The 10589-nt window shown below is 40.8% G+C and overlaps 1 long non-coding RNA gene across 1 annotated transcript; it reads right to left on the bottom strand.

The window, feature by feature from the left end:
- Positions 1 to 214: 214 nt before the first annotated feature.
- Positions 215 to 8693, bottom strand: LOC128659239 (uncharacterized). The gene is made up of 2 exons (XR_008402314.1): positions 7709 to 8693; positions 215 to 2159 (listed from the first exon to the last, which is right to left on the bottom strand). It is a non-coding gene; the product is annotated as an uncharacterized LOC128659239 (long non-coding RNA).
- Between the last annotated feature and the right edge of the window lie 1896 nt (positions 8694 to 10589).

The following is a 10589-nucleotide window of genomic DNA, read 5'->3' as shown; positions in this document are numbered from 1 at the left end:
CTGCCTCACCTGCCAACTATGCCTGCACGTCACTGCTATGAGCCCACCCTCATAAGAGCTGACTAAAACAGTGCAACTCTAAGCAGGGCCCATTTGATCCCTATAAATGTTACTTTACCACCTATGTTTATAGTGCTCCTGAATCTGTTGGTGCTCTACAAATAACTGATAATAATAATAATAATAATTTCATTATTAAATATATACACACATGTTAGTTAAAAAAGTAATTTATTACACGTGTAAGAAACTTTCGGCTAGATTACGAGTTTTGCGGTATGAGGGGTGCGGTGCTAACTTGCTCGTTATTGTCACCCCTCACTTAACTACAGCGCTGGTATTACAAGTTTTCATGAAACCGGCGTTAACAGGCAAGATGTGAGCGTAGAGCAAAATTGTGCTCCATACCGCACTCCAAAACCAGCGCTGCTTAAGTCAGCAGTAAGCTGGTTTTACGTGCTAGTGCACGATTTCCCCATAGACATCAATGTGGAGAGCCGGCTGAAAAAAAAGCCTAACACCTACAATAAAGCAGCGTAAAGCTCCGTAACGCAGTCCCATTGATTCCTATGGGGAAACAAAATTTATGTTTACACCTAACACCCTAACATAAACCCCGAGTCTAAACACCCCTAATCTTACACTTATTAACCCCTAATCTTACACTTATTAACCCACTTATTTTTTTGTAATTTAGGTAATTGTATTTAATTTAGGTAACTTATTTAATTGTAGTGTAATTATTTTAACTAGGTAGCTATTAAATAGTTATTAAATATTTAATAACTATTGTACCTAGTTAAAATAAATACAAACTTGCCTGTAAAATAAAAATAAACCCTAAGCTAGATACAATGTAACTATTAGTTATATTGTAGCTAGTTTAGGGTTTATTTTACAGGTAAGTATTTAGTTTTAAATAGGAATTATTTAGGTAATGATAGGAATTTTTATTTAGATTTATTTTAATTATATTTAAGATAGGGGGTGTTAGGGTTAGACTTAGGTTTAAGGGTTAATACATTTAGTATAGTGGCGGCAAAGTTGGGGGTGGCAGATTAGGGGTTAATAAATGTAGATAGGTGGCGGCGATGTTAGGGGTGGCAGATTAGGGGTTAATAATATTTAACTAGTGTTTGCGAGGCGGGAGTGAGGAGGTTTAGGGGTTAATATGTTTATTCTAGTGGTGGCGATGTCTGGAGCGGCAGATTAGGGGTTAATAATTTTATTTTAGTGTTTGCAATGCGGGAGGGCCTCAGTTTACGGGTTAATAGGTAGTTTATGGGTGTTAGTGTACTTTTTAGCACTTTAGTTATGAGTTTTATGCTACAGCTTTGTAGTGTAAAACTCATAACTACTGACTTTAGATTGCGTTATGAATCTTGCGGGATAGGCTGTACCGCTCACTTTTTGGCCTCCCAGAAAAAGCTTGTAATATCAGCACTATGGAAGTTCCATTTAAAAAAGACTTTACGCAAATTTTGTAAGTTAATTTGCGGTACGGCCAAAAAAAGTGTGCGGTGCCCCTAAATCTGCAAGACTCGTAATACCAGCGGGAGAGAAAAAGCAGCGTTATGAACCTTAACGCTGCTTTTTCACTCATACCTAGCCATTTATAAATAAAACCAAAATAGTGGTACATGGCCAATGTCCACTCTTAAGACAAGAGATAGTTCTTTGCAGTTCAAGCAGTACCAGAGCACAATTTCAAGAGGCAGTGCCAAAGGAGGCCAATGTCTACTCAGAAGGCCAGATATAGTTCTTTACAGTTCAAGCACTACCAGAGCACCATTTCTAGCGGCAGTGCCAAATGAGGCTAATGTTCACTCATGAGGCCAGAGATAGTCCTTTGCAGTTCAAGAGCACCATTTCAAGAGGCAGTGCCAAAGGAGGTCAAGGTCCACTTATAAACAATAAGAACCAGGAGGATATACACTCTTTGGAAGCGCCTCCACTAGGGTCTCCATCCTCCCTTTCTTTATGCCCCTGTTGTGCTTCAGGAGCAGGAAGACGAGTTATTAAAATTTCAAGAATCTATTGATTCTGCTCTGGAAACACAAACTATCCATTATGAGGCCAAGTCACATGTGGGAATTCAGCATGGTATTGTCAATCCTTTGTAGGGTTTCTGATATATTATCATACCATGTTGGGTCCACCTTTGTGGAAGAGAAGAAAAAAAGGCAAACCATTAATGCATGCACATACCTATTAACAATACACAAAATATTGAATTACCTTACAAACTCACCCATGACATTGGCATCGAGCTGGGATAGATGGGGTGAAGAAAGGGAGACACAGGGTGATGGGAGAGGGAGGGTTGGGCAAAGGGAAATTGTGTGAGGGCTGGTGACTTTTCAAGATGGTGGGGTGCTAGACCCCACCCCTTAAGAAAGCTCCACCCTCACATGGTTAAAAAAGTTGCCACATAACATACATATATATATATATATATATATATATATACACACACACATATACACACACTTGCTTTCTTACCAAATGCAGGAAATTATGCTTTATGTTTTAGTAAAAATGTATGAAATGCTTAGCAAGTTCCCTAACGTATCAGTTTGCAAACACAATGACATCATGAGGTACATCTTACAGATAAATACTAATTCTTCATTGCCTACAAACCCACACTGCACCCCACATTACCAGAGTCCTTCCACCTTTATTTTACTCCCACTCAGGTCTTTTGCTGTTGTAGCACAGCTCAGTGCTAGACATAGCGATAGGGGTTTGTCTGGGCACAAACTACATTCTTCTTTCTCCATATCCTCTCTCCTCTGCAAAAAATACATTTATCTTGAGCCGTCAAACACACTGCTCTGTCTCCCCTGACCCCCCTGTCAGAGGCATAACTAGAAAACACAGGGCCCAGGTGCAAGAATCTAAGAAGGGGCCCCCACTGCCCCTCCCCCCTCCAAAAAATGTGAATTTAATACATATATATTTTTTTTATTATTTTTACATTTAACACAGAAAAAAATGTGAATCAGATTACATGTCTGCAAAAGGAGGTACCCTGTGCCCACAGTCTGTGAGATGGTCTGAACCCCTATTACTGTATATAGTGACACTGTTTAACCCACCAGTACTGTATATAGTGAGTCAGTGACACAGTTTGTAATCTGCCGGTGAGATGGCTGGTCTGACCCTACCCGCCCCAGTACTTTATAAAGTGACCACAGTAGTCAGTGACATGGTCCACCCCCCCATACTGTATATAGTGGTACTGTATAGTGACACTGTTTACCCCCTGCCCCCCATGCTGTAGTAACAAGGTCTGTAATTTGCTGGTTCCACAAACATACACAAACATACATACTACATGCATAAATACACACACAGTCACATACACACACACACACACCAATGTAAAACAGAAACACTAACCCCTGTAGTCATGTCACACTCACATCAGTGCAGGCAGTGTTAGGTTAACGTTTTTTATTTAAAAAAAATATTTTTTTTTTAAGCTGGGCCCCCACCCTCAGGGGCCCAGTCGCACCTGCGACCTCTGCACCCCCTGTAGATTCGCCCCTGCCCCCTGTTATCTATGATATGTCAGCGTTCACACAGTGCAGTGAGACAAAGCAAGAGGAGTATGTGTGAGGGTTAAGGATTTAAAAAATGCATTTTTTGCAGCAGTGAGAGGAGATCAGGGCTGGTTCAAGACATTGTGCTGCCTGGTGTTACAGTATGAGTAATTTGCTAAATATGATCAACTTTTATATATGTATTTGTGAGTGTATATATAAATATATATATGTATGTATGTGTGTGATGTGAGTGCTTAGTGTTTAGCTTGCTGAAAGTTTCTCAAGGAGACACCTGTTCATGGACAAGAATAAAGCAGTAAAATCCTTTAGTTAAAATAGTTTAGTGAAAAAGTCCAGAAGCCATGTGCGCAGCTGTCCAAAAGTTAGAAATAGCATAGAGGAATAGGTAAAGTGCAGAGATACATATTACTTTAGAAACAAACATATACATTCAGCTCTTATGAACCAATCACACTCTTAGCCAACTCAAAGCATCCACCATTATCCATTTTTGGGAAGTATTAGCTGAAGGGGCTTGTCATTTAAAGGTATATAAGGTATAGGGAGAAGAGAGAGTGGTAGAGAGAGGAGAGAGAACGGAAAGAGGTTACAAGCTCTTACTGGGCCTCAGAGGTAATTATATTATGCACTTATTTACTTTATAGCTATAAGGTTGTTTTTATGTCTGTTTGCATTTAATGTAAGAAATTGTATGCAGCTATGTCAATGTGTTTTATGTAATGTAACTCATATTAATGGTACCATATAAAGAAGCATAGAATATTATATCGTGTGATCTAAGATTTTGGGTGCTGTGACTAATAAAGTTGTTATATTAAGCTGTCTTTCTCACAAGCAAATTCTTTCATAAATAATAATAATAATTATTATTATTATTAATATAAATATTATATTCCAAAATTAATAATTAATCTTCAATACTGGGTCCGATAATTAAATTACGCCCCCCCCCTCCACTTAAAGGGATATGAAACTCATTTTTTTTTTCTTTCATGATTCAAGTGTGATTTTAAACAACTTTCCATTGTACTTCTATTATCTAATTTGTTTTGTTCTCTTGGTATCCTTTGTTCAAAAGGATACCTAGGTAGGCCAAGGAGCTGCTTATTGGTGGTTGCACATATATGCCTAATTTTATTGGCTCAACTGGTGTTCAGCTAGCTCCCAGTAGTGCGTTGCTGCTTCTTCAACAAAGGATGCCAAGAAAATTACGTAAATTAGACAAAAGAAGTAAATTGGAAAGTTGTTTAAAATAGTATTCTCTATTTGAATCATGAAAGAAAAAGTTTGAGTTTCATATCCCTTTAAAAAGCCTGCATGCAACTTGATCCTGAACCAATTCTTATGCAGTGTCTGGTGTGGGAGAGAGGCAGGAGAGGACGTCCGACTGGCACCTTTTGGCCCAGGTGGCAAGTACAACCACATGGTCATACAAAATAAATAAATATGTACAGTGTACAAGTAAACAGAGGTCCCTCACACACACAGCCCCTTCCCCAGTACCTTATATACAGTATGTTATAGAGAGGTATATATATAATTATAGAGTGCATTGCAACACCTGAGCAGAACTTGGCCAGTGAGACCAGGAGCAGCAGATTCACAGAGCTGAGCTGACAATCACAAGCAAATCAGTATCAAATCTGCTGCATGTTCCTTTGTTCCACAGTTATTATTATCAGGTATTTGTAGAGCGCCAACAGATTCCGCAGCGCTGACACACAGTTGCAGGTTCTACGGTGTTACCAATAACAGCATTTTAATATTAGACTGGCATGTCCTTTTAATTAAATCAAACAATAATATTAATTCATTAATAAAAGCTGAACATGTTTTAAAACAATAAATCAGGGAGATCAGTTAAAATGAATGAGGTAATTTCTAAAATCCTGAAACATAACTCAAAGCAACAACTGATCAAAATATAATGCCTGATTTTACACTTTATTTCTGATGATAGAATATTGCCCTAACTCTAAGCAGCTGAGAGGGGATCACACAGTTAAAGGGACAGTTCACCCAAAAATGTTATCCCCTTTAAATTATTCCCAATAATACTTTTAACCTGCTAGAGTGTATTAAATTGGTTACAAGTAGCTCCTTTACTCCTATTTCAGCATTTGAAATAGCTGATTTAGCCTGTGGTATCGCCACCTATACTGAACAAATTAATACTGGAGTATAGGCTATTGAATAGCCTAAGTATACATAGCCAGCAGAAGAGATTACACTCTCAGTGGGATGCAGGATAGTTAAGTAATAAAATGATAATTTTCCATTGTTCTCTCTATGTATTGAGCTTTGGTGTTCCAGCCAAATAAAAGATAAGGAAGCAAGTCTGTTTACCAAACTTAGAACATAATGAGATCTGATATTACCTTTAAGTTTAACCCATTGTAATAGGCTGTGGTTTCAAAGCACAAAATCAGCTACTTCATATACACAAATAAGCATGAAAATGGAATTTCTCAAATATTTTATACTCTGCAGTTGGTATAACAAGTCATTAAAAATACATTAATGGAAAAACAATTTTACAGTGTACTGTCCCTTTAAAAACAAACTCTCAGAAGAGGTCTGAAAAATTGGACACATTTAAAAGTGTTTACTTATTGTAAGATTTTAATAGTGTAGATTAAGTACTTTAAGATGTTTGCTAATAATTGCATAATTTACATGTTTGGGGTTACATGCATATAATTAATGGTTAAGCCAAAGCCAGCTGTTAAACAAAAATACAATATAAAAGTACCATAGTCCCTCTCTAGAACAATGCAATGGGCAGCAGCCCTGCAAATGTAATGCTGCCCCTAGGTCTGACCTCATGCCCTATCTATAGGATGTAATCTGACGCACAGAACAAGAGGCAGGCTAACACTTCACTCTACCATTCCACACAGCCAGATCTGCACATGATGATAGCACAGGAATGTGGGTTTGTAGTTGTAGCAGAGTAAGGGGTTTGGTAAAAAAAAAAGTTTTCTTTCATGTAATTAGCAAGAGTCCATGAGCTAGTGACGTATGGGATATACATTCCTATCAGGAGGGGCAAAGTTTCCCAAACCTCAAAATGCCTATAAATACACCCCTCACCACACCCACAAATCAGTTTTACAAACTTTGCCTCCTGTGGAGGTGGTGAAGTAAGTTTGTGCTAAATTCTACCATTTTGATGTTTTCTTCTTCTGAAGCAGTTTTTGGTAGAAAAGTACTTCAGACAGCTGTTTCAGTTTGATTCTTCTGCTTATAATTTCAGTTTTTTTCATTATTGAGATTAAAACTTTTGTTTTGGGTTGTGGATTATTATTTTTCAGCGGAATTGGCTGTCTTTATTTTATCCCTCCCTCTCTAGTGACTCTTGCGTGGAAGATCCACATCTTGGGTAGTCATTATCCCATACGTCACTAGCTCATGGACTCTTGCTAATTACATGAAAGAAAACATAATTTATGTAAGAACTTACCTGATAAATTCATTTCTTTCATATTAGCAAGAGTCCATGAGACCCACCCTTTTTGTGGTGGTTATGATTTTTTTTGTATAAAGCACAATTATTCCAATTCCTTATTTTTTTATGCTTTCGCACTTTTTTTTATCACCCCACTTCTTGGCTATTCGTTAAACTGATTTGTGGGTGTGGTGAGGGGTGTATTTGTAGGCATTTTGAGGTTTGGGAAACTTTGCCCCTCCTGGTAGGATTGTATATCCCATACGTCACTAGCTCATGGACTCTTGCTAATATGAAATAAATTAATTTATCAGGTAAGTTCTTACATAAATTATGTGTTTTTTTTTTTTTTATTATATTCTTATTGCCCAGTTACAGCAGCTTAGCCTTAGATGATGTAGCTCTCCATTAGGACGTCACCCTTACACTAACACCCCCCCCTCCCTGTGAATAGCTTACATTTACAGGGCTGTAACTCTCGGTCAGGCACCCTGTGTTAAATGAGAGACTGAGCACAGATAAATTCTATCTCTGTTAGCCTCCTTGCACTATGTATACAGTGCTCTGAATGGCCACTTCTAAGGAGCTGTGTAAAAACTACTACCGGACATGTTTTAAACACTATGCCCCTGCCCTTAGCCCAGTCAGTCCCTGTAAAAAAGGCAGCAGTGGACCACTAAAAGATTACCTGAATTTGTTCCTACAAAGATGCAGCTTGCTTATCCACACTGCCACCTTAAGTCCAAGCTAGCCCCTTCCTGTTTGCAGAAGGATCCACGTGTGTGAAAGAGGGAGGCTAGAGCGGAGGAGGCTGCACATCATTGGCAGTAAGGAGTGAGTAGTGTGTTACATCATCACTGTGGGGCAGCAGGACTCACTTGCGCGCTTCTCTAAGTTTGCACCCTCCCCCCCTGCTGGGTGCCTTTAGCTTACTGGAGCTGACTTGTTAGGGCAAGGGGGCTGAGATTATAAGAAAGGGGTGTTGTAGCCTGGGTGATTCTCCCTCCTCCCTCCCGATGCAGTTATGTTAATAGCGCAACCTGTTGCTGCAGCTGCGAGGGCAGGAGCAGAGACAGAGCGAGCACAGGACAATAGGAGTGGTCTGACCAGATCTGTCAGTGACACACTCAGTCACTGAAGTGCCGCCCCCTCTTAAGTGCTGCCTGGGTCCGGTGGACCCACTTGGTCCCATCATTAAGCCGGCCCTGGAGGAGATGTAGGTAGGAGAATAATATACTTTGTCCCTAGCTTTTAACACTAACGTTCTATTTCCTGCACAATTCTTTAAAGTATTATTTGCAAAGATCAGTGTCAAGATGTGGGTGCAAATATCAACAGTTTTACAACACATACTGAAGTTGCATAAATGAAATAAAAAACACATTGGCACCTTCTCTAACACCTCCTGTTGCCCTATCCCAAATCTTCTAAGGTCCAGCTCTCCTTGTCATATCTGGTGCAATGCCACAGGAACAGTGGCTTGACCAGTGGGTAAATATAGAATCACAGACTAGACCAGCCTTGTTGATGTTGGTTACCTGCACCGGTGCACCCGGTAATCCAGCAGTTGCAGGTCCATGATAGGGAGCTCCTGGGAGCCAGCGCATACTTGCTAACTGTCCCGTTTTTGCTGGGACAGTCCCGGAATTTGGAACCCACTCCCGGCCATTTAAATGTCCCGGATTGTCCCGGCAAGTAGCAGTAGCAGGCTGCAGCTTGAGCTTGAAGAAAACTGTTTTAGGAGGTGAATAGCCTCCTAAAGGGAGTATACACATATAGCACTCAGGAAGTTTAAATGAAACAATAATATGATCTTCTATGAGATCTGTGATGTAATGTACAGCTTGTGTACTATTGCCAATCTTACACGAGAAATGGACAGATGAGACAATTATTAAAATATACCTTTTAATAGAGTTGTGTTTAAAATAGGGAAGAAAAAGTTTAAGTTAAAAACACACACTCAAAATCAATGTGTTGCGCTCACACACACAAATGTGTGTATTCATAAATATTATTGGCTATGTTGCAGTCACAGATCTCATAGAAGATCATATTATTGTTCCATTTAAACTTCCTGAGTGCTATATGTGTATACTCCCTTTAGGAGGCTATTCACCTCCTAAAACAGTTTTCTTCAAGTTTGCTTTATACACAGCACACTTTAGCTCTTAGTATATTGTACAAAACATTTTCTATTATTAAAATTTAAGCTATAGGAAGTTTTCTCTAATTTGCAAGTAGTGCCATTGGACCCCTTTTTCTTTCATGCAGCACGGTCAGCAGTGAAGTCAGCACCCTCAACGTCACCGTCACGTGACATTGCGTTGCCGCTCATAGAGCACCAGCCTTCTCACACGCGGCAGCAGGAGAGGACAGTCACACAGTCACCCTAACTCTGCAGAGAGGCGATCAGTCAGTGGATGACAGTCTGAGTCAGCAGAGCTAGAGGTAAGATGCGGGTGGGCTGGTCCAGCCAGTCAGGGTGCACCGTGCAAGGACAATCTCATTGGCTGCTATTTATTTCAGTATAACTAAGTGAACTATCAGAGGCTGCTGCAATGTGCTGCTGTTAAACAAGGTGAATTACATAATTTTTTTTAAAATAAAAAAAAAACTGTGACTTTCATGCACTTGTCTGGTGCTCTGTGTCTCCTTCTCTGTCTACAATCCGACACACACTGTTCAGTCTCTTCACTCTGTGCCCCTCCCCTGGGTCTCAGCCCGGTGTCTCAGTCACTGTGAGACAGGTTAACTAGAGAAGGCATTTCTGCTAATTAAGTTGTTTAGCATTTGAGATAGGCACCCCTGCATTATATCTAGCCCCCATTCACCCCTGCATAATATCTTGCCCCTTTAAGTGTCACCCTGAATAATATCTGGACCCATGTGTCACCCAGCATAATATCTGATCCCCTTGCCCCCTTTACATAATATCGGGCCCCCATGTGCCCCCTGCATGTAATCTGGTCCCCATGTGTCCCCTTGCACAATGTTTGTCCCCTATGTTCCCCCCCCTGCATAATTGCTGGTACCCATGTGCCCCCTTCACAATGTGTGGCCCACATATGCCCCCCCGCATAATATCTGGTCCCCATGTGCCCGGTGCACAATGTCTGGACCCTATGTCCCCCCCTCATAATATCTGGTCTCCACGTGCCCCCTGCACAATGTCTGGCCCCTATGTCCCCCCCCTTGCATAATATCTGGTCCCCACGTGCACCCCCTGCATAATATCTGGTCCCCATGTGCACCCCCTGCATAATATCTGGTCCCCATGTGCCCATGCTCAATGTCTGGCCCCTATGTCCCCCCTGCATAATATCTGGTCCCCACGTGCCCCCTGCACAATGTCTGGCCCCTATGCCCCCCCCTTGCATAATATCTGGTCCCCACGTGCGCCCCCTGCATAATATCTGGTCCCCATGTGCCCCCCTGCATAATATCTGGTCCCCATTTCACCCCCTGCACAATGTCTGGCCCCGATGTTCCCCCTGCACAATATCTGGCCCTCATGTGCCCCCCTTCATAATATCTGGTCCCCATAAGCCCACCTGCACAGTGTCTGG

Source organism: Bombina bombina, chromosome 5 (genome assembly GCF_027579735.1).
Source record: "Bombina bombina isolate aBomBom1 chromosome 5, aBomBom1.pri, whole genome shotgun sequence".
In the NCBI taxonomy this organism is placed as follows: Eukaryota; Metazoa; Chordata; class Amphibia; order Anura; family Bombinatoridae; genus Bombina; species Bombina bombina.
The sequence above is the reverse complement of the archived record's forward strand: the minus strand, read 5'-3'. Positions and strand labels throughout refer to the sequence as shown.